General features: G+C 41.0%; 1 protein-coding gene across 13 annotated transcripts in view; it reads right to left on the reverse strand.

Annotated features, from left to right (window-relative positions):
• The window catches only part of XYLB (xylulokinase), a 97978-nt gene that overhangs the window by 33792 nt on the left and 42499 nt on the right, over window positions 1-21687 (reverse strand). The gene's annotated exons all lie outside the window — the stretch shown is intronic.

Raw genomic sequence — 21687 nt, forward strand, 5'->3', positions numbered from 1 at the left:
CCCTCCCTGGCAGACAGCACAGCACAACACAGCAACTCCTGACATGAAATGAACCCTAAGATAACACCTGACAAAAAGGGGACTTTAAAAAGAATGCAATTATCCCAATGGGAATTGCACCAGGGCACCTGTGTTAACCCCCCTGCCAAAAGTATTTTGAACTCTTTAATGGCTACAGATGATAAGGAAAGTCATGATGAGAGAAAGTCTGTGAGGCAACACCTGCAAAGTGAAATATTTTTAAGAAAAATGCTTCAGATACAGAGAGGGAAGTAATTAAAAACCCAAAGAAAAACGTGTACTGCTGTCTTTGTTTTCACCCAAGCTGAACTTCCCCTGGAATTGAATCGCTGGCTCACTGGGGCAGCTGGCTGACATCCTGAGCCACGAACAGGAAAAGCTTGTCTGGGAAATCAGCACAAAACTCAGGCTTGTTTGTTTGGAAAGGAGCCCACAAGTAAACACACACAGAGACACAGACAGCTAGGGAATAGGACTGGGTGGTGAAGGAGCAAAATCCTCCCTGCTGACTTTGCCTCAGTCTGATTTGCTTTCAGGAATGACAGGTCCATGAGGCCAGGAGGGAAATCCAGAGTAGAGAAAATTCTCAATGGAACTGACCAGGTTAGGGAATATTTATATAAACTGAATGCACAGAAGTCCATGGGACCTCCTGGGATGCACCCCTGAATGCTGAGGCAGTTGGCTGACATAACTGTGAGACCACTCTCTTACCTTTGAAAGGTCATGGCAATTCTGGGAGGCTCCTCAGGACTGGAGGAAAGCCAATGTGGCTTCAGTCTTCAATAGTGGCAAAGAGGAGGACACCAGGAATTACAGGTCAGTCAGTCTCACCTTGATCCTTGTGAAGATGGAGCAAAACCTCCTGGAAACCATTTCCAAACATACAAAGGATAGAAATGTGACTGGCATTAGTCAGCACAGCCTTCTAAGATGAGATGACTGGTTTGATGGATGAGGAGAAAGCAGGGGATGGTGTTTATCTCTATTTTAGCAAGCCTTTTGACCCTGTCTCCCCCAAGATCTTCACTGACAAGCTGATGAAGTACAGACTAAATACACAAGCAGTGAGGTGGACTGAAAATTGGCTGAACTGCTGCACTTAAAGGTTGTGAACAGTGGCACAAACTCCAGCTGGAGGCTCACTAGTGGTGTATCCCAAGGGTCAGCACTGGTCTGATACTGTTCAATACTAACAACCTAGATGATGAGACAAAGGGAGTCCCCAGCAAGTTTGCAGGTGACACAAAACTGAGGGGAGGGCTGACACACAAGAGGGCTTGTGACCACACAGCAGCAGGACCTCAGCAGGCTGGAGGAACAGACCAGGAAACCTCATCCAGTTTAATAAATGGAAGTGAAAAGTTCTGCAGCCAGGGAGGAAACACCCCGTCCACCAACGGGCTGAAGATCAGCTGGGAAGCAGCTTAGCAGAAAAAGAGCTGAGGATCCTGGAGTAGAGCAAGGCAAACAAGATCCAGCCCTGTGTCCTTGCAGCATCCTGGGTGGCACTAGAAAGAAGAGGATGAGGAGCTGCCCACCACAGCAGGGCTGGGTCCAGGATGGGAAAGGGAGTGCAAGGAATGGACACACTGGAGTGAGCCCAGAGGAGGAATGTGCAGATGATTCAGGGACTTGAACTTCTGGCATCCAAGGAAAGGCTGAGAGAGCTGGGACTGCTCAGCCTGGAGGAGAGAAGGCTCACAGGGAATCTTATCAATGAGCATAAATATTTGATGAGGAAAGTAAGACAGATTCTTCCCTGTACTGTTCAGGGATAGAACAAGAGACAAAGGGCACAAACTGAAATAGAAAAAAAAATCCTTTCAAACACAGACTTTAAAAAAATTTTACAGTGATCAAATACTGCAGGTTTCCCAGAGAGGCTCTGGAAACTCCACCCTTTGAGACAAAGGGTAGGTTTATTTTAGCTATGAAGAAAAAGTGCTTTACTGTGAGGGCATTAGGACACCCTCTGGTTGCCCAGATTTGTGAGTGCCACGTCCCTGGAAGTGCCCAAGGCCAGGTTGGCTGGGACTTGGAGCAGCCTTGGATAGTGAAAGGTGCCCCAGCCCGTGGCAGGGAGGTGGAAAGAAATGACCTTTCAGATCCCTTCCAATCCAAGCCATTCTGTGACTCAAACCCAAACTGGACACAGTCCTGGGCCATCTCTTCCATCTGGCCCCTATTTGACTAGCAGAGCTCCTGAGATCATTTCCATCCTCTTCCACACTGTGATTTGAATTACCCTTACACTACATGTACTTGCAAACAGTGCAAAATATCCTAAAAAAAAAATAAAAAAAAAATACTACTTTGCAAAATCAGTCTGGGTGAGATATTAATGTACAAAGATCCATTTTTCATCATCATATGCTTCAGTCTGTACAGACAAAAATAATAAGTTGCATGTAAGGATCTACTTTGAAATATATAGAAACTAAATAGCTGGGGAGCAAGGAGTTAGAGCAACACAGAAATGTGGTCATATGCCTCTAATTTAAAGTGCATCTTCAGTAGATGTAATGAAATCAGGACAGAACAAGCTCAAGATGACAAAATTACTTAAGAAAGCACCATTATGAAGGTAATTTTTTTGACTAGTAAGTAATGACACTCTTGAGGACATCACAGCTATTCTGGAGAGCAGAAGTTTGTGAAAGTAGCCATCTCAGCTTTGCAGGAGCCTTTGACTCCATCCAAGTCAACTAATTTCAGGGTGAATTGGGTGGGACCACAGCAACATAGTGCAACTTTGCAAGCTGTGATGATCTAGTCCTAAAGACAAGAACAAACACATTTAGAGCTGAAGACCTTGAAGACCGCTAATTTACATTTTGAGATCATACAATTGAGATCATTTTCTATCCCCTGTTGTAAGCAGAGAACTCTTCATATTCAAGGTCCTCATACATTTAATCAGAAAAACAAGTGGTACATCCCAGCATGCATAATACTATGGTTTTTAAGTGAGTAAAAAGGACAGAATATGTATAAAGGACATGACTAAATTGATTTTCAGAACTCCTCACTTCCAAGTGCCTGGTATTTAACACTGTGATAACTCCAGGAGGGAGAGTGGTCTGTAACTTTGTAAGGAGGAAACAAAAGGAAGCCTTGGAAAACAGACAGACAGACGGACACATTTACTTGACACGCTCCCCAGAAGCCCTGCAGGCTTCATCAGCTGTACTTGTAAGGCCTTTGAAGTGTGGCTGTTGCTCAGCTTGTAAGTCCCTTCCTCTGGAGCTCAGGAGCTTGTGGTGTTATAAGCTACTTAAGCTCCTTAGTCCAGATCTAAGCAAACAGCTTGACGCACTTACAAGCTTCACTCCCTCTTATTCTGAAGATGTTAAGCTGCTTAGCTTACTGTCTTCAACTTTCAAATTCCTACAAACCAAATCCTACCCATACACCATGAATCTGCCTTTTTTTTTAGCCTGATTCTCCCCTCTGCTGAGGATTCTGAATGTCTTTTGCCAAGTCACCAGTAGAACAAAATGTTCTTTTATAGCTTTGCTCTTCCAAAGTCATAGCCAACACCTGAATGTCCATTGCTTTGGTAACTACCACTCTGCCTTTCCAGTATCCACAGATTACTCCATATCAACCATATTCACCTGCTTTAACAAATCTCTTTCCATTAATAAAGTCTGTCAAATATTTCAGTTAGTATTTTTTTAAAAACCCTCCATTCTGGTGGAACTCTCTCCTCGTTTTTACTACAAACTTTTGTTTCAGTAGGAACTGCAGAAACCTTTGGAAGAAATTCTGCTTTTATATAAAAGATGCTTTTCATCCAAATCAAACTGGTACCAAACTACCAACATTTACAATTAATAATCTTACAAGAGAATCCTTAAACTTAGAAGTACAGTAATGGACACGACACATTTTCTAGGGCTGAAATCATTAAAACTTTGTATCTATAAATAAAAGATAGGGCAGACATTAATAAATCTTAACAAGTAACCACAAAGAGGACACAATTCCATTTTAATCATAGCACGAAAATAAGCTACTGAGCCAAGTGTGGAAGTGCTGTTATATAGACATTAGAAATGTAAAAAAAATAAGATAGAAAGGCTTAAAATGCCTAGTTTTCACTGAGGATATTGATAGAAGCAACACACTGGTGAAAGGCAGGCAATCATTACATGCTGTAAAATAAAAGAACAAATTATATTGCAAAGATATAGGAAAACCACAGCAGTGAGTGTTGCCATACACTAATGAAAACCTGAAGCCAGAGCAGAGAAAGCAGTTATTTGTACCAACTTGTAACATAATCCATATGTTATCACATCAATACCAGGACCACACAACAGCCCCCTTGCCAGGATGATGGCAGTGATCAAAACACACACAGAGATCTCACAGATTGCCTGGACAGGCAACACAGGAACCATGACACACTACAGTTATCCCTACATTAGGATAAACTAATAAATGTTAGGCTAAACATCATGCTCACATCTGCTTTATGCTACAACTTCTCAAGAACCCTAGCAAAAAAAAAAACAACTCCAAGCAACTCTTGACTTAAGCACAAAATCCATGGGTTCTGGAGGTCAACAAAGGATGTTTAGAACAAATCACATGTTGCCCAAGCAAAAGCTGTGTACAAATGGAGTGCCCAATTATTATAATGTTACCTGTTGAAAATGTAAATAGTTTACACAAGCATAAATTTCCAACAGGTATTTAGATGAGGTCCTTCACCAAAGTTTCTTGTAGAAAGAAGGCTGCCACTGGACAAGAACAGAAGTGGTCTCACAAATTAATGAACATTTTTAAAAAAGACATGACACAAAGAGTAGAAGTGATCCATTTCCACAGCTGCTATTGAAAGGTAACCTGGGAAAAAGCAGAGAATTAGACAACAAACCCAGCACTGAAGAGACCTAAATTTGCACACCCAACAGGCTCTGAAGCATTATCTTTGAGTAAAGCATGGTAAATTTAAAAAAATTCATGCAAATACTAGATCAATACTCAAAAAATAGAAAAAGTAAGTACTTTAATAGGTTTTATAAAAGGAAGAAAGCCAGAAACAAAGCAGTTTGCCACCAGTTAAATAAAAGTTGAGTCTCTGTTTCAATACACAATGCAGCACCAGTCTTACATCTCAAAAAGAACATAGCAGAAATGGAAACAATATAGAGAGACACAACAAGGCTGATCAAAGGTGGGACAGCTTCCAACCAGACTTGAGTAAGTCCTCATGACAATTATTCAGCCAAGAAAAGAAATGGCTGAGGGGATACCCAGGAGGAGGCCAGCAGAGCACAGGAAGTCTGAGAGGATAAATACAGAATAACTGTTCTCTGTTTCTCATAGTACAAATCCTACCAAGGTGCAAATGAAGTTATGAGGTGCTTAACACAAACAAAAATCAGGGACATCTCACACAATGCACAGCTCAGGTGAAGTTCTCAGTGCTGCAGGACACCATGGGTGCCAAAAACCTACATGCTTTTTAAGAAATAATGGAAAAAAGTCTATCAATAAATGTTGCATAAAAATCCCTGAGGTTTGGGAAGTGGCTAAGCTGCAGACCAGGAGGATGTTCAAGCCCTGCATGTGTGTGAGAGACTGGCCACTGTCAGAGGAAGACTTTGGCCTAGCTGTGCCTTCAGCCTGACCCAGGATAATTTTTTGCCTTCACAAACAGCAGCAAAACGATTTCATCTCTGAGCACTCTTGAAAGAAACTCTCCTTAATTCCCTTCTGAACAAAAACCTGCAAATCAGGTCAAGCCAGAGGTGATCCAAAAGATTTTCCAGCTGGGAAGACACAGCTCGCACAATTTTCCTTTTCCTGTCACAAAATACATGAAAGTATTTTACACTGGGTGTTTAAAAAATTCACTATCAATCCAAAAAATAAGGCACCTTTAAATCTTGCAAATAAATATTTGATTCTACCAGCCCCAAACGTCCAAGTGGAGCATTCCCCCTCTCAATAATTTTGTTTTAAAAGTTATAAAAAGACAAAAGTCTTACAACTGTAATTATATTTATCATAATTTTGGAGATTGCAACAATCTTGACCTTTTTACCCACGTGCTAATGCAACTTCACATTAATCTTCTCTGTTTAGCAGGAGTTATCAAATGCCATATAGCATGTAAACTACATCTTGATTGCTGAGAAAACATCTCTTTGCCAAACATTATTTAGTCAGGCACTGAGGTTTCATTGACTTGAGAGGTACCTAAGCACCTTCTTGCATCAGAAATATCTAATCCTGACAGCACTGAGCCAACTGAAGCCAAAACTCTGGACTTGAACCCCAAAACTTCAGTCCATAATAGCCCACCCAAAGGGTGGCTGGTCAAGATGCTGCTCTGTCTTCTTCCACTGCCATGAAGGGTAGAACACAATGCAGAGAGAAGAGGAAGCATTCTCTGTTTGTCAGAAATAATTAAAATTGTCACTGACTTTCTGCAAAACTCAAAAGCCATCTGGGAAAAGAGCAGTATGTCTCCACATCTTGTGAGTGACAAGGTCAGAGCACCCCTCACTTCCTTGCTTGCATCTCCATCACTGACTCTGTTCATCATGCTGTAAATTAATCCATAAAAATTTGGATGGAGTACCTACTGTAATTAGCTCTATCTGTCCAAAGAAGGCAAAGTGAGACGGGGTGGCAGCTGAGGGATCCAATTGGCTCGTGGCTGCAGAGTGACAGAACTAGGTCAATTTACCAACTTTATTCAGGAGGAGGACAACATAAAATTAGCCTTGTCATGTTACATTTCCCAGACAAGGTTTCAAGACCTTCAGTTAACAAGAGCTCACTAATAAAATGTTTTATATTTATACTCCTCCCTGTGATCTCTTTTTTATGTATCCCATTACAAACTCTCCTCTATCAGTTTATAGACATTGTCTCACCTTTTTCTGCTGTGTACCTCAGACAAGAGCACCTCACCAAGCTGCCATCAGCCCCCACCCCTAAAGCCTCCTGCTCTTCATGCTGAGTGAGCCCAGCCACAAGGCATTTTGGTAGCTCTTGGTTCAGTTTGTCAATAAATTTCTTACGTTAAGGGGCCCCAAATGAGGCACAGCACTCCAGATGTCATCTGCTGGGCTGCTGAATAAAGGACAATAATTCTTCTCCCTCCACTGCCTGGCTGTGCCTCTGTTGGTAGAGCCTGCACGTTCTCAGCCTTCCTTGCTGCAAGAACACACTGCTGGCTCACTTTTAGCTAGACCTCCCACATCCTTTTCAGCTGAGCTTTCCCCCAGATTCCTATCAAGGCAGGGAGTCTATGTGCCCCAGGTGCAAGACTTGACATTTTTCCTTGTTGAATTTGATGAGGCTCCCAACAGACCATTCCTCTGTTTAACATGCAACTTACATGATTTATTCAAGTCACAAGCATGAGCTTCTCATCATCACAGCAGAGGATAAGCCTGGAGATAGAGCTGAATGTGTAAGACAGGATTAGGTGTACACTGGGTGGAGAAGTGTGTTGCACAGTTCACCTCTTTGGCCTTTTCTCATTAGATCACAAGACCTCTCTCAGTGTTTGTGCTCACAGTGACTGACACACTGGGGGTCTCGCTGCTGAAACTTCTCTGTTCTGAGAGACTCACACACCCCTGTTTGAGGGATTTCTGCCAGAAATTGCTGAGCACACACTGGCTCACAAATGACACAACTCAGGTTTCTCAATGGCTTTCAGGAGGAGGTGAAAAATTCAACTTAGGAACTTAGAAAACTGCTTCAGAATATGCCTAAACACAAGCAGCATCATTAATATCAACAAGTCAATGAGATGACAATGTCTGTATTTAAATCTAAGTTCACAATAAAAACAAAAAATAATTTGTCAGACTAGAGGTAAAGTCCATTTTTATAAAGATATGTACATTTTCTTCTAAAAGTGCTTCCTTAAGTCACAGCTGCAATTGAAGCACAGGGAAGCTTCATTGCCATTGCCTCCACAGAAGCTATTCTATAACTAAAGAAGCAGCTGAATTTTCACCAACAATCCTGCAGAAAGTGTGTTCCCTTTTGGTTTTGCTTGCCTTCTAAATTTTCTGAGAACTTTGGAAACATCTCAGGAGTGGCCATCTGAACTTGTAATGGCAATGGCAAATAAAAAAATACAGGAGACCCACACAATTAAGTGTGAGGGAGAAGCTGCCCCTACTGACAAGTCAAGAAGTACATGTACTTGTATTTATGCAAACCCATGGATATTTATGGGTATCAACCAAATGTGTCCCAAGGTAAAATAATTTCTGCTGTAAGATCAGAATAGCAGGGATTCCTGTGTAATTTTAAAAACAGTTTCAGAATATTTAAAGACTGCCTTTCCACCAAAATACACATCCTCAAATAACTTCCAGGGACTGTTTGCTAAGATTATTGGTAACATTCATACACCTGGGCATTTCCTTTGTGTCACTGTCAAGACTAACACATCAGATAACTGCTGTGCTTGCAGCCTAGAAGCACTGGGGCATTTCATGCATGAGCAGCACTAGGTCAGGAAGAGGTTAATGTGTGGAAACAAAATGGATTTGGCAAGAAGGAACAGGAGGAAACAGTGCACTTCAGCAGAAGAATATGACATTTCAGCACATGAGGATATTAAAACATCAGCTATTTTATTTCTAGGCAACAAGGGATGTGCACCACTATATGCTCCATATCTTGGCAAACTGAGTGTTACAAATTTCAGAGAACATGGAAGGGAATAACAGAATAATTTCTCAATACAGTATGGGCTTTGGATGAGCTGGTATCCACTAAGGATCTGGAAATGTCCTTTTTATCTCTCAGTCACAAAACAGTTTGAAACATTGTGGAGAGGAAACAGTTATTCCCTTCCTGTTCTGTAGCTGAACCTAAATCAAGACCTGAAGTGTCAATTTACCCTCTAGAATCTTTTGTTACAGTTTAATTTACTTTTCCTCCAATGTAATCCTGGTGTCACCTTACTGTTTAATATTGAAAGCTATTGACAAAGGAAATGCTGATTCATGAAAGTGAGATTTTGCTCTAATGTATTCATGTGAAAACAAATGAGCCTCTACTGCTACATGGTTCTTCCTCTTGCTCACATTTCATTTCAGCCCTGATAGAATTTCAGATGGGGTGAGTGAATCCTTCACAAATGCTGCAGCAAGTTTTTCTCAGCTGTGGGCCAACAAGCAGAGCAGAGCACTGGAACAGCTGCCCAGGGGAGGTTGTGTCTCTCCCTGGAGACATTCCAAACCCACCTGGGCACATTCCTGTGTCACCTGCTCCATGTGACCCTGCCCTGGCAGAGGAATCAGACTGGATCATCTCCAGAGGTCCCTTCCAACCCAAATAGTTCTGCAATTCTGTGAACAAATTTGATTTCAAAGAAAGTGCAATAAGAATGCTCCTTGGAGTGTAAAAGGGCACAACCACTTGCAGACTGAAGCAGCGCTGACTCTGAGCTTACAGAATCTGTTTATCTGGCTTCTTCCCTATTCATACAGCACGTTCTGCTTCATAGATACATATTTGCTGAGGCTTAATCCTGATTAAGATTTATATTCTAATCCAGCACTACTTATCCTCACTATTCATAGCAGCTGCACTATTCATAACCCAGTGCTTCCATTGACACTGACTTGCAGGAGAAGCAGCACAAGCTCCTGTTGTGCAGCATGGTCAAACCTTAAAGGTCAACACCAACCACATTTCCTCTCTGCCAGTGCTTCCAGAGCTTCTCCATAACTGATTTCCATTTAAAAGTGTGCATTGAAAATAACCCCTGCTTGCCCTGCCAGGGTGCTGGGATCCTCATTCTGTGCAGGTTGCTTGTGCCACACCATTCAATTCAATTCAAGTACAAGATGATGCCATTGCAATGTGGTCCTAGAAGGCCAGAGGATCATTCTGGAAGTCTAGTTATCCTCTGACAGCAAAAAGGCCCCCAAGCCTGGAAGAAGTATCTGAAAACATCTATGTAAGAGAAAATTCAAAAATCCTCAAGAGGAACAGGCCAAGCAATATCAGCCTCAAAAACCACAAGACATCTCCTGGAAGGTAAAGATCTCTTTCTCCAACCCAGAAACTTCTCTCTACACACCACCACTGTGAGGAGACACTCTCCAGCTGCCACCAACATCAGCAGCAATGCCAGCTGAGGGCATCCAGGAAGTTTTCCAGCCAGAATGGTCTCAGAATTTCTATTCCCAGCACAGATGAGGGATGACCATGGGAATTGAGTGGGATGAATAGGCTACACTGACAGATAAAAGCATTTCAGAGACTCATTCTGCACCCACACTCCATGGATTTGTGCAATGAGGAGCATTGGAGGAAACCAAGAAAGGGAAGCATTTTGCTAATTGTATGGTAGCAGTTATTGAGCATTCAAATGCACAAAACAAAGCAACATGGCAAATATCCTTAGGGTCCTCATCATGATGCAGAAAACAGGGGATTTTAATTCTTTCCAGTAATAAAACATCATGGTGTCTTTTAGTGCCTTCACAGAACCCTTTGAATGGCTCTGGATGCAGGATGAATCAGAATTCTGAGAAACTGAAACAAGAGGAGGAGGACAGAGACAGTATGGGAAAAGGATTGGCTTTCAATAATACAATGGGCAAAAATTTCTCTGGTAACTGGAAAGAGGGCTCACAAAACATCAGTGCTCAATGTCTTGTCCTACTCTGCCACATGCTCCTGGCACAGACATGAATATAATAACTAAATTCCAGCATTGGAACCCCTTCTCCCAAAGCCAACCAGCACTTGAACACACTAGCTATGCCCACCACATCAGGCTGAAACAGAGCAGCAGCCCCTCACGAGCCTCTATCACATCAATTCCAGGAGTAATTCTGCCAGGAAAAGGTTAACCATGGACTGAAGGGGAATCAGTTGTACTTGCATGGTTATGGAGCTACTTGCACTGCTCACCTCATGCACTGGGAGAAAAAAGAGATCTCTGTAGAGTGAAACCAGAGCAACTGCTGCAAACATCAGCTGCCACCACTGCTCTGCCAGCACCCTGCCTGCATGATTCCCAAATGCAACAGTGCTTTCCAGAAGGCTGGAAAATAGTGATGAGGTCTTATGTTTTTTGAGGTCTCATCTTTGCTCTCAGACAGAGCAGAGGCAGCTCCTCCACTCCACTTGGGCTGGACACATGCCTTGACACCAGCAGAATAAACTGAACTGAGGAGCACACTGAGCTGAAAGTATTTTTTATCACTATACTGACAAAGCTAAGAGCACTTCTGCATGAGGGGCTCAACAGCACAGGCAAGCTCTTCCTCAGTGCATAATAATGAATGCTGTCTCAGCTCAAACAGGAGCTCTGGAGAGCACCTGAGAAGCCCCATCCCCTGATGCAGAGCCATGCAGCACCAGGAGGGATGCAGAGGCACAAGCCTGGCACAGCTCAGGAATGTGGGTGCCACCACGTGTGCCCAGCTTGCCCAGTCATGCAGCCAGACCTACCCTTGGTTATGGTGTCCTCTCCCTACATGGGACTGTCACAGGGAGGTTTGGCAGCTGGTGTGCTCCATTTCACCTTCCTGAACAGCTTCAGAGGAAAACAGCAGCTTAAAAATGAAAAATGAGCTTTTACACAGGCGAGTACCTTGGCTGTGCACAAAGCAGGCAAGCCCAAAATGGCACACACATTTTCCTCTTTCCTCCCTGGATTGCTACTGATTCCAGTCAGTTTTATAAATACAAAAATTATTTAAAAATACAAACCAAAGGATAAAGAACAACTTGGATCAATTCACTTCTGATACGTGGAGGCATGCTTCATTTATTTTGGATGTTTTAATCATAGAGAGAGAGATATATCATGTGAAACGAGCATTTTCCTCGCTAGCTACCAGTATTTAAAGTTAGCAAAACAGAAGCCACTGAACATTTATTCAGGTGAACTCATGTATGTAATGGAGTTGCCTTCAGCAACTCTCCCTCGCTCCTGGGCCTCCTGTGACTGTGCTACCTACATTTATCTTCCTCTGATGATCACAGCTGGGCAGGATTTTCCAACTTTGAACCAGAAAGCCTGCATTATGCACAGTGCTAACAGCCCAAACAAAGAGGCAAGAGCAGCAAGAGGTTTATTGTAATAGTGGTATTTTCCAAGCTCTTATCGAACAAAGCATTTAATCTAATGTATTACACTTAATGAAGAGTCAGGAACTTGTACTGCAAATAACAGATCAGATATAATTGGAATTTGCTCCGCACCACTAGCCTACATATATCAATAAAAACAATAACCACATTGGATTTTGGGCTCACTTCATTTGCATTTCTTAATTTAGTGTTTAACTAATTTAACAATAGTAATGATTTAATTCAAATTACAATCTAAGGAAAATAATTTTAAAAAGCCATTAAAGATTTCATTAAGTTCCATCTAAATTAATATTAGCTTTCTTAATATTTTCAGTAAATTATTTTTTTCTCTCACCACTGAGACAAACATGAAGTTTCCTTTGTGCAGTGAAGCTTTAGACAAACCTTGTTAGATTTATTGGTATTATTTCAAGCAATTAATTAATATACATTAGGGTTATTTAGAGGAAAGGCACAAAAAAAGGCAGGAAAATGGATGAAGCTGTTTTTAAAGCACTGCATTCAACTTAGGTAATTGTTCTTTGAGCCTTTTATGTGAAGCCCTTAGGTACACACCATCCCTTAGATCGTTTTTTTCATAATTTCGTGGCATTGCTCCAAAGCATCAGATGTACATGATTATTAAAGGAGTTATTACTTGCAGTTTACTTATAAACAGAGATCCACATTTTCCAACAGATATGCCAGCAATTTCTTATTCCAATTGTCATACTTAAAAACAATGGCTTCAGATGTTCATCTCCATTTCAGTGGATAGCAAGCTTTTGTGTTCACAAAATTAAGTGCCCCATATGAGCTTTGTATCACTTTCTCTGCAGTAAAACTGTTCATTTGCAGGTAACCTTAAATCATTTAACCAGAAGTGCTCTTAATTTGAAGAGATTAGTCAAGCAGCTCTTCACTTGTACATTTGTATTGCCATTATAATTAGAACTACTTCAAAACAACAAAAAGTTCATTTTTGACCAGAATAAACACAGGAAAAAAAAATATCAAGAGCATTTTAAGTGAATAGATGCTTTTGAAAATATCCTTCAAAATCCCTCAGGCTCTGTGACCAGTGACCACCTTCATTCCAATGCTACTCACAGGGCTGCTGCCACACAGGATAAAATACACAACATTTCTGTATGTTTTAAGCTTCCCACCAAGAAAATGGCTATGTGCAGATAAATTCTGACATCTGCCCTGCTCAGTAACAGATGCTGGCAATGGGGAGGGAAGGAGCTGAGTGACCACTCCTGGAAACACAAAGAAGGGATGCACTGGAATGGAGTCCCCAGGACATGGACACCTCCAGGGTACAAAGCCCTCTACCAACAAAGCCCATTGTTAAAATGCAACAAAAGTGATACCAAGCTGTTGAAAATAAGATATAAGAACACCCTGAGGGAAGCTGCTAAATGATGGAGTGCCTTGGCAAGATAGACAAGCACGCTGAAACTTTGGCTACCAACTTTAGAAACTGAACATGTTCATGAGTCAGTTCATTTGTTAGTGTTACTGCAAAAGTGGAAATGGAAAAGATTTATATTTGAGAAAGATGCAGCTGATTTCTACAACCAGGAGCTAATTGAACTTTCATCCACCAGAACTTCTGAAAATGTCTAATAAATATGCATTTCAGAAGAATCCATGGAAATAGGCACAATCAGAGGTGAAGCATGAGGTGCTAAGCCACAGTTTAGGAACATTTCAGATAAATATTGACACGTGAAATTATCTGCAGTAGAGGTATTCTCTAAAGAACTAATTCACTTTGAGACACCATGAAAAATAAAACCATTACAAATCTACCCTTTGCTTGTATGTATATTCATACTTCTATTTTTAATTTCAAATTTCCAGCTTTCAGAGATTTCTTGACATTTCTTATTAATCTTCAGTTATTGTCAAATGGAACACAAATACTTTAAAACCAACAGTTTTAAACCAGAAGTGGTAGAGAAGTGGCCATTTTTAAACTCACTTTCTACTTGTGTAGTAATTGATGTACAATGCTCAGCAGGTACTCCTGAGTTTAGTTTTACTTTGTCTGATGCTGTACAATCACTCTAACTGCAGTCAGAAAAAGACAATTTCAGATTCAAGCAAACTTTCTTTGTGTTCTTTTATCCATTCTTTGGATTTTCCAGCTAGGAAAGTTATAGCACTGACAAGCTGGAGGTCACTGCAAGACACTGTCAAGTCCAGCCTTTTGAACATCAAAGAGAAAAGTTATATCACTGTCCAGAAGCTGGGATCAGGAATTTCATGTCATCAAGGGACTTAATGCTGTGGATGCTCTAATCTCACTCTTCCATGCACCCAGTTTGCTCCCTTGGGCTGGTCCTGTCAGTGATCCCAAATTCCAGCCTCCAAGTGCAAAGGCAACACATTTCTGTTCTTACCTCAGAGAGAGAACTGGAGAAGTGCACACTGCACTTGAGAGTTGTTTTTCCATTAACTTTTCCTTTTGCCACCTTTTACACTTGGACTAAACTGAGGTTGGGAAAACCTTGGGGCTGAGACCTGTCATTTTATACACCCCACACTCACCTGTGCTGGTGCATAAGTTAGACACACCACATACAGGTTAAATAACATTATTGTTTAAAGAATACCCTTCATATGTGTTCTTGAAAACCATGGGCCAGAAATAATAAAAAAAAAAGTTGCCCAAATTAATTCCTCATGTCTGAAGAGACTTGAAGTTATGCAAGTAGAAAGCAAAATAACTCTTGTCCACAATTGTGTGAACTTTACTTGGGTCTTACTTAAACAAGAAATGTGGGAGGTTGTTGGCTATTTTTTTTTCCTTGAGGTAATCTGGGTAAGAACTGAGTAGCTGTCCTCTGGAAATCAAAATCTGGTTGGAAACAAAGCTTTAGCTTTCCAAAATTGTTTTTGAAATTTAGGCAGTAATGTCTTTTTAAGTACGGGAAAATTGCCTTGCCTAATTTCATGCAGTCATCACAGCTAAAAATCACTGTATGTGCAGGCAAATAGAGGGAGCAGGGAAAGAATGGCTTGTCTAGTAGGAATCCCTGTTAACACTGAAAACCTCAGTTGTGGGTTGATGCAGTGAAAACATTGAGACACTCAATGCCCAGGAGTGATGCATAACCTGAGATGTGTAAAAGAAGCTGAATAACCTTAAACCAGAAAAAGAGGAAAAACAGCTGGAAGGACTAGGAACATCTTGGGAGAGCTGATTAGAGTTCACTAACAGGACTGTCACATCTGAGCAACAAAAATGAAAATACAGGAACACACCAGGAGAAAGATTTCAAAGTAATAAATATGTAGCATTTCACTAAGTGTCAACTACAGTAAATATAGTATTTTACAAGCAGAATGATTATGAAAACAGGGCTTCATTTACAGGGATACCAGAAGCTGCTATGGGTATAAATGATTACTACACAGCAATGTTATATAGCTGTGAATCAGATTAACTTCTTTTTCCTGCAGATTCCCGTGTGACTGTGGTGGAGTGGACAACTCTCATCTTTTAAACTCACTCTTCTGTAACATAAATGATCTCTTTAGACCAGTACACCTAGTTTTAGGGTGGGGGGCAGGGGAAATATTGTTCTTAAAACTGCCAGTGCTAAAGAATTCACTACACCACTGTCAAATGCTGCTGTTTGATTTCAGTTTCTGTTAAAAATCTGCACCTTCCTTGTCATTTGAGGTTTGCCTGCTTTCAGCTTCCAGTTATTGAACCATAATGTTTCTGTCTGTAAGGCCCAAGAGTCCTATACTATCAAGTTTCCTTTCCCCAAGAAGGTAGTTATAGACTGCAGGCATGTCATTCCCTTGCTAATCTAATTGGATTTAAAACTGTAGATCAGTCTCAAAAAACAAGCAATAAAAGGAGATTTAGTAGATAACCCAGCTGATCTCCAGGTCCCCAGCTTCCAGAGATCCACAAAGCTCTAACAAACCCAGAAAACTGACAGCCTGACTATTTTTCTGAGCACTGCCTGAACAGTACATCCACTGACAGAGCCATAAACAATCTCTCCTAACATCAGGGCACAGGAATTGAACCATTTACATACTTGGTCTTTTGCTGACCAAACATTAAAAGCAATTGTTCAAAGAATGACAACATTTTATCATTGTGTCAGAAAAGAAAGACAGATAGTACCCTTTGCAATCTTTTTATTAACTCTTCAGATTTTCTGTCTTCATTGTGTTTCCTGTATATGTATGACAACAATAAAGCAAAATAAAAGCAAGACAATAGCCACTGCATGAAAAATTCTAGAGCACGTAAGCAGCTTCCTTATAGCACATGAGGTCATTTCCTTCTGAGACATTTTATCTAACCCTTTAAAAATTAGTTAAACTAATACTTTACTCTCCTGAGCCAAGTAATAATAAAAAGCCATTTTTTCGTGAAATACTTGGTCAGGGAATTGGTAATGAGCTAACCAACCTTTCCAGATCACTGGCTTAAAACCAAGCCTTGCTTGATCGTGCCTTGAAGGCTCAGCTACGTGATAAAAGTCTGATGCTCTGTGAAAAATAAAAGTGGATAGAGTCAAGTTCTTGGCAAGCTATTGCCCATCTCAAACTGGCACTCTTATCAGGCAGAAGTTTCATCAGAAAATACAAATATCCTCTGCAGCAGAATGACTGGCTTATCTGGGAGGAAGATCCTGCCCTCTGATGAATTTCAAACTACTTTTTGAGCCAACACTCCTCCCTCAAAAATATAGGTTTAAGATGTAATGGCAAGGCATTTCTGTTTGTACTGCATGCCAAGCAGCACACTCTGCCCCATCTCTGTTCCACGTTTGAATCTGGCTGTTGCTGCTATTCACTATTGTTCCAAAAAGAATACTTCAACCTGTCACTGTCCTCTAATAATTTTTAAACTGTTTTCACAAGCTTGCTGAAGCAAAAGGCCCCTAACAAAGCCAGCACCTTGTGCTGCTGAAACACCATCAGCACTCTCAGCAGCAAACAGCAAGAGACAAGCACGAAGCCAACACAACATTTTAGTATTGATTTCTCTAAGAAATTTAAATCCCACAGGGCATAAACATCAATTTAATCTGTATGCAACTACAAAATGGCCTCACTCCCAGTGTTCCTTATTTCAGCCAAAACACTGCTACAACTGGAGTAAACACACACTCAGCAGTGCAGGCAAAGGCTGACAGAACAAGTATCCCCACGCTCCCAATAATTCACAGGAGTTTTGGAGAGCACAGTCACAAATGCCAGACAGTCAAGGACAAACACCAACAGGAAAATCTGTCTCACAGCCAGACACAAAGGCATCCCTGAAGCACCCCAAGGACCACTGGCATCCTGCCTTGCTAAGGAGAGCCACTTCACCCTCCAATCCAACACTTTGTTGTGGAGTGACAGCCTCAGGTCTCACCTTTGGGTTTCTGTGCCTCCACGTGACAACAGGAACAAAAAAACTGTTCCACATTGTTCTAAGTGATAGTTTGGAACAAGGGAAGTGGTGGAGTCACTGTCCCTGAAAATGTTCAAAAAGCATGTAGGCATGGCATTCCATGAGATGTCTTAATGGGCATGATGGTGTTAGGGTCAAATGTCAGATGTGATGATCTTGGAGGACTTTTCCAACCTTAATGATTCCTTGATTCTATTTTCTGAGCATCCCTGACTCCATCAGACTGTCTTCCCTGCAAGAAAAAAGCTTCACATTACTGCTACCTCCAGCCTGCTGAGAAGAGCATCAGAAGAAAACACCACCAGAAGAAAAAGAAAATTCGTCACTTTGGAGTTTGCCCTCATGTAATCTTAAACTGAGTTCTTCAAAAATGTAAGTCCCCCCTCTAATACCTGAGAAATCAGGCCCAGCATGCTCTGACATTCCTCTTTTTCTCCTTAGCACTGCAGGGTTGCTATTTTTTTTCAAGAATTCACCCCATTGAAAAAGATCATTCTTACAGCACTGCAAAGCCCCAGGCATGTCAGTGTAACCCAAACAGCACTTAAACACCAACACAGTCTCTAGAATTCAAGGCACCAACCTCATTTGTGAGTGATGGATTTATGTAAGAAACTATAAATTACACAATAATCACACACACAGGATTTTATGGACAAAGCCTGCACTCATAAAATGTGACACCTTCTACCCACCTGCCCCTGCTGAGGATAGTTGGGTGGCACAATCAGATTCCTAAAGGCATAAAGGTGACAGAACAGCATATTGGGCAATTGGAGTATTATGGACTCACTGATAGGCACAAAAACATGAAGAGAGAAAGCTCTGTCCAAAGACAACAGCTTCAACACAGACCCCACACCAGATAATCAGCCTTCCATAGCAGGATATATTAATTGCTGCTGCAGTCCCACAAAAGCTGACTTAACACAACTCTAGCACACTCCTGATCCAACATGGGTTGATTCAGGGCTCAGATTACCATTGTCATGAAGGTTTCTAGAGCAGAATGTAATTTAAATATCTATTGACTACATGTGTGATCAGCACAGAGCCCTTACCTGTGTGCTGTTTTCCTTCAGCACATGTCACACACATCATGGCATATTTACTTCACCTCTCAGTAAGGTGGGGGATGGATTTTGCTCCCAAAATTATTCCGTTTTGTGGGTTTTCACCAGGACAGCCTCACTAGGTCCAAGCAAGGACCATGGCAACATTCTCCAGCCAGTGTCAATTTTAGGATGAACTTTAGGATTGCTTGGTCAGAAATAGAAGCAACTCTGAAGAGATCATCAAGATTATTGAAGTATATACTGGCAGATCAGTCTGTACCACTGACAGCTTTACAGCTGCTGTGATCACCCATGCCACTGAGCTGCAGACACTGTCATTTCTCCACAAAGTTACCATGGTTTTGACTTCAGAGAGTCCCCTAACCATGCAGCAAGAATGGCTCTAAGTCCAGCCTCTGAACTGCAGTTTTAAGCTTGGCTTTCCAAGGGGGATGGCTGCAAGCAGTAAAAGGAAGTGAAAAAATAGAAGGTGTTTATGATACAATCAAAATTCAGGAAAATAAAGGCAGAACAGCAAACCCTCACCTTATCTTTATGGATCTCTGAATGGGAGGATGTAAACAACAGGGACAGACCAAACTTCACTTGTTTGTTTCTTAGATTCAACACTCAGTCCACCCCTTAAGCACATAAGCAAAACAGGATACAGGGTGTTACTGAATGATTTCCTCTGAAACCTGATTGAGAAAGATTAGAGCAATTAGAACAGAGTGACACACACTTTGAAAGCCCTTAAATCACAATTAATATAAGGTTTAACCTTTCTCCTAAGGATCATCTGGTGACTGTGTGCCGTTTTCAGAACAAGGCTGACACGTCCCAGCCTCGGAGACAAAATTCATGAGACAGAATCCCCTGCCCTCTACTGGCACCAAAGCCACACTGAAATCTGAGCTCATGTCACAGGCAGCACAAACAGCACCTGAGGAGCTGTTTTAAGGGATATTTTAAACTATTATTTGTCATTTCTATCAGATTTATAATGTGCTGGACACATCCAGCTGGGAACAAAAGCTCTTTCAGCATCATTGCACTCCTTCCCACAGCACCAGCCAGACTGAGGATCCAAAATACTGCTCCTTGCAAGATAATATATTCATTAACTGGAAGCTAATTCTAAGGGATTATCTAATGTTTGTCATGTTCACAGTGCATAACCAAGAACTCTATGTGGCAGGTTTTTATTTGTTTGTTTTTACAAAATTCTCTCTCACGTACGCTGTTGCTTTTCTGATTACAGCCATGCAAACTGCATTTGGCCCAAGAACAGAGAGGCAGGTTCAGAGCTGCCAAAATCATTTTCCAGCACCTTGGTGCCAGAGCTAGGGAAATTCTTAGCCAGGTTTCTGACTCATGTGCACCACTGTGACAGCACCACACAAACCTCAGGGCACCCCAGCAAGGCATTTGTTGTGGCTGACCATGCCACCACATACATTTCTCTCACACATTGATTTTATGGGTGTCATCACAGAACCTTCCAGAGCTTGTGAGCACTGCTTACTGTATTCTCCCAGCAGTGCAAACAACAGCAACAACAACAACAACCAAAAAAAAGCCAAGATTTACCCTGCTGTGATTATATTTCTGAATGTAAATCAGCTTGATTCCTGGAAATATCAAAGTAAATCCCCCATGTAGGCAAGGCCTAAAAGGAATTGAATAAACACAAGGGTCCCGACTGCATATTTAATCCAAAAAATAAATAAGCTTTTAAATCACATTAAAAGGAAAGGAAAAAAAAAAAAAAGCAGCCTGAAAAACAGCAGCTATTAAACAAGAGAAAGTCTGGCAATGCTGGAGTAATTCCCACAATGCTCATCCTTACCCTGAAACACATTGAGAACACACCCTGTTTTCAGAGCTGTCACACAACAAATGCAGATGTGAGCCTGCCATCACTACACAAACAACAGAGTATGACATTTAAATAATACCACTGAGGAGAAGTGGGAGATGCACACAGCCTACACTATGTTCAGCAGTTCTTTTTTAAAGCAACTCATCTGTTAAGTTACCAAATAGCTAAAAGGCCCTAGGGATCCAACAAAACAAAAGTATTTAATATTCCAAAGAATCCAGAGGAATATAATCCAATCACACCTGTCTCCTTTTCATTGTAGGCATCTACAGCATTTTAAAAAAATACTAATGAAGAATTCTTAAAGCTTATTAAGCCACATCCTAAAACTATTTGGATTTTTGGCTGTCCTACTCAGCCTAAATGTATTTACAGATAATTTATCCCCATTTGTTCCTGTGTCAGGGTTTTCTGATATCTCAAATAGTTCTTCTCACACTCTGGTGCTTGTCTAACCCCTGACATTTACAGACTGCAAAACTATCCTCAGCCATGAGCTTTCTAGGCTATATAAGCCAAGATTTTGGTGCAGCAGAATCTAAGAATGAAAGATAAACAGGTATTTTAAACACAGTCTATTTGAAACTCTGCCTGTCTCCATAAATAATCTCCACAAATAAATACAGTTTCAACTATATAAGAAAATATATAACACAAAAACCTTTACAGCATAAATTTATGAGGTGGTGCTGTCAAGCCTTGTGATTTGTTCCAGTATCTCTGCATTTTCTCTACTTTCAGCTCCTGGAGTTCTCTCTTAAAAATAAACAATAAAAATATTCTGTCCTTCATGATTATTGATAAAAGCCTGGGGGTAGGAGTCAAGCAATGACTTGTGAAGAAGGAGGTCAGGATGTAAATAAAAAAATACTATGATTTTTAAAAATAAAATATTTATTTAAAACCCTCCAGATGAGTTAATTCAGCATGTTTAAGATCCCACTGGCTGATACACTGTCAGAAACCATCAATAAAAATCTTACAGGATTGCCTGTATTATTTTTGTAGAATTGTACATCTAGTAATGATCTGAACCCACTTCTCTAGGTAAAGTACTGGCTGACTTTCCTGTTCCAATGTGCTAAAAGCTATTCATACCATAAATTCTAGGAACCTGGATCTCTGGCTTTCTAAATCACAAGACAGGGAAAGGACTTCTACCTTATTAACAGAAAATTGAGCTAAAGAGGTGTGTGACA

This window comes from Passer domesticus, chromosome 1 (assembly GCF_036417665.1).
Source record: "Passer domesticus isolate bPasDom1 chromosome 1, bPasDom1.hap1, whole genome shotgun sequence".
Lineage (NCBI taxonomy): Eukaryota > Metazoa > Chordata > Aves > Passeriformes > Passeridae > Passer > Passer domesticus.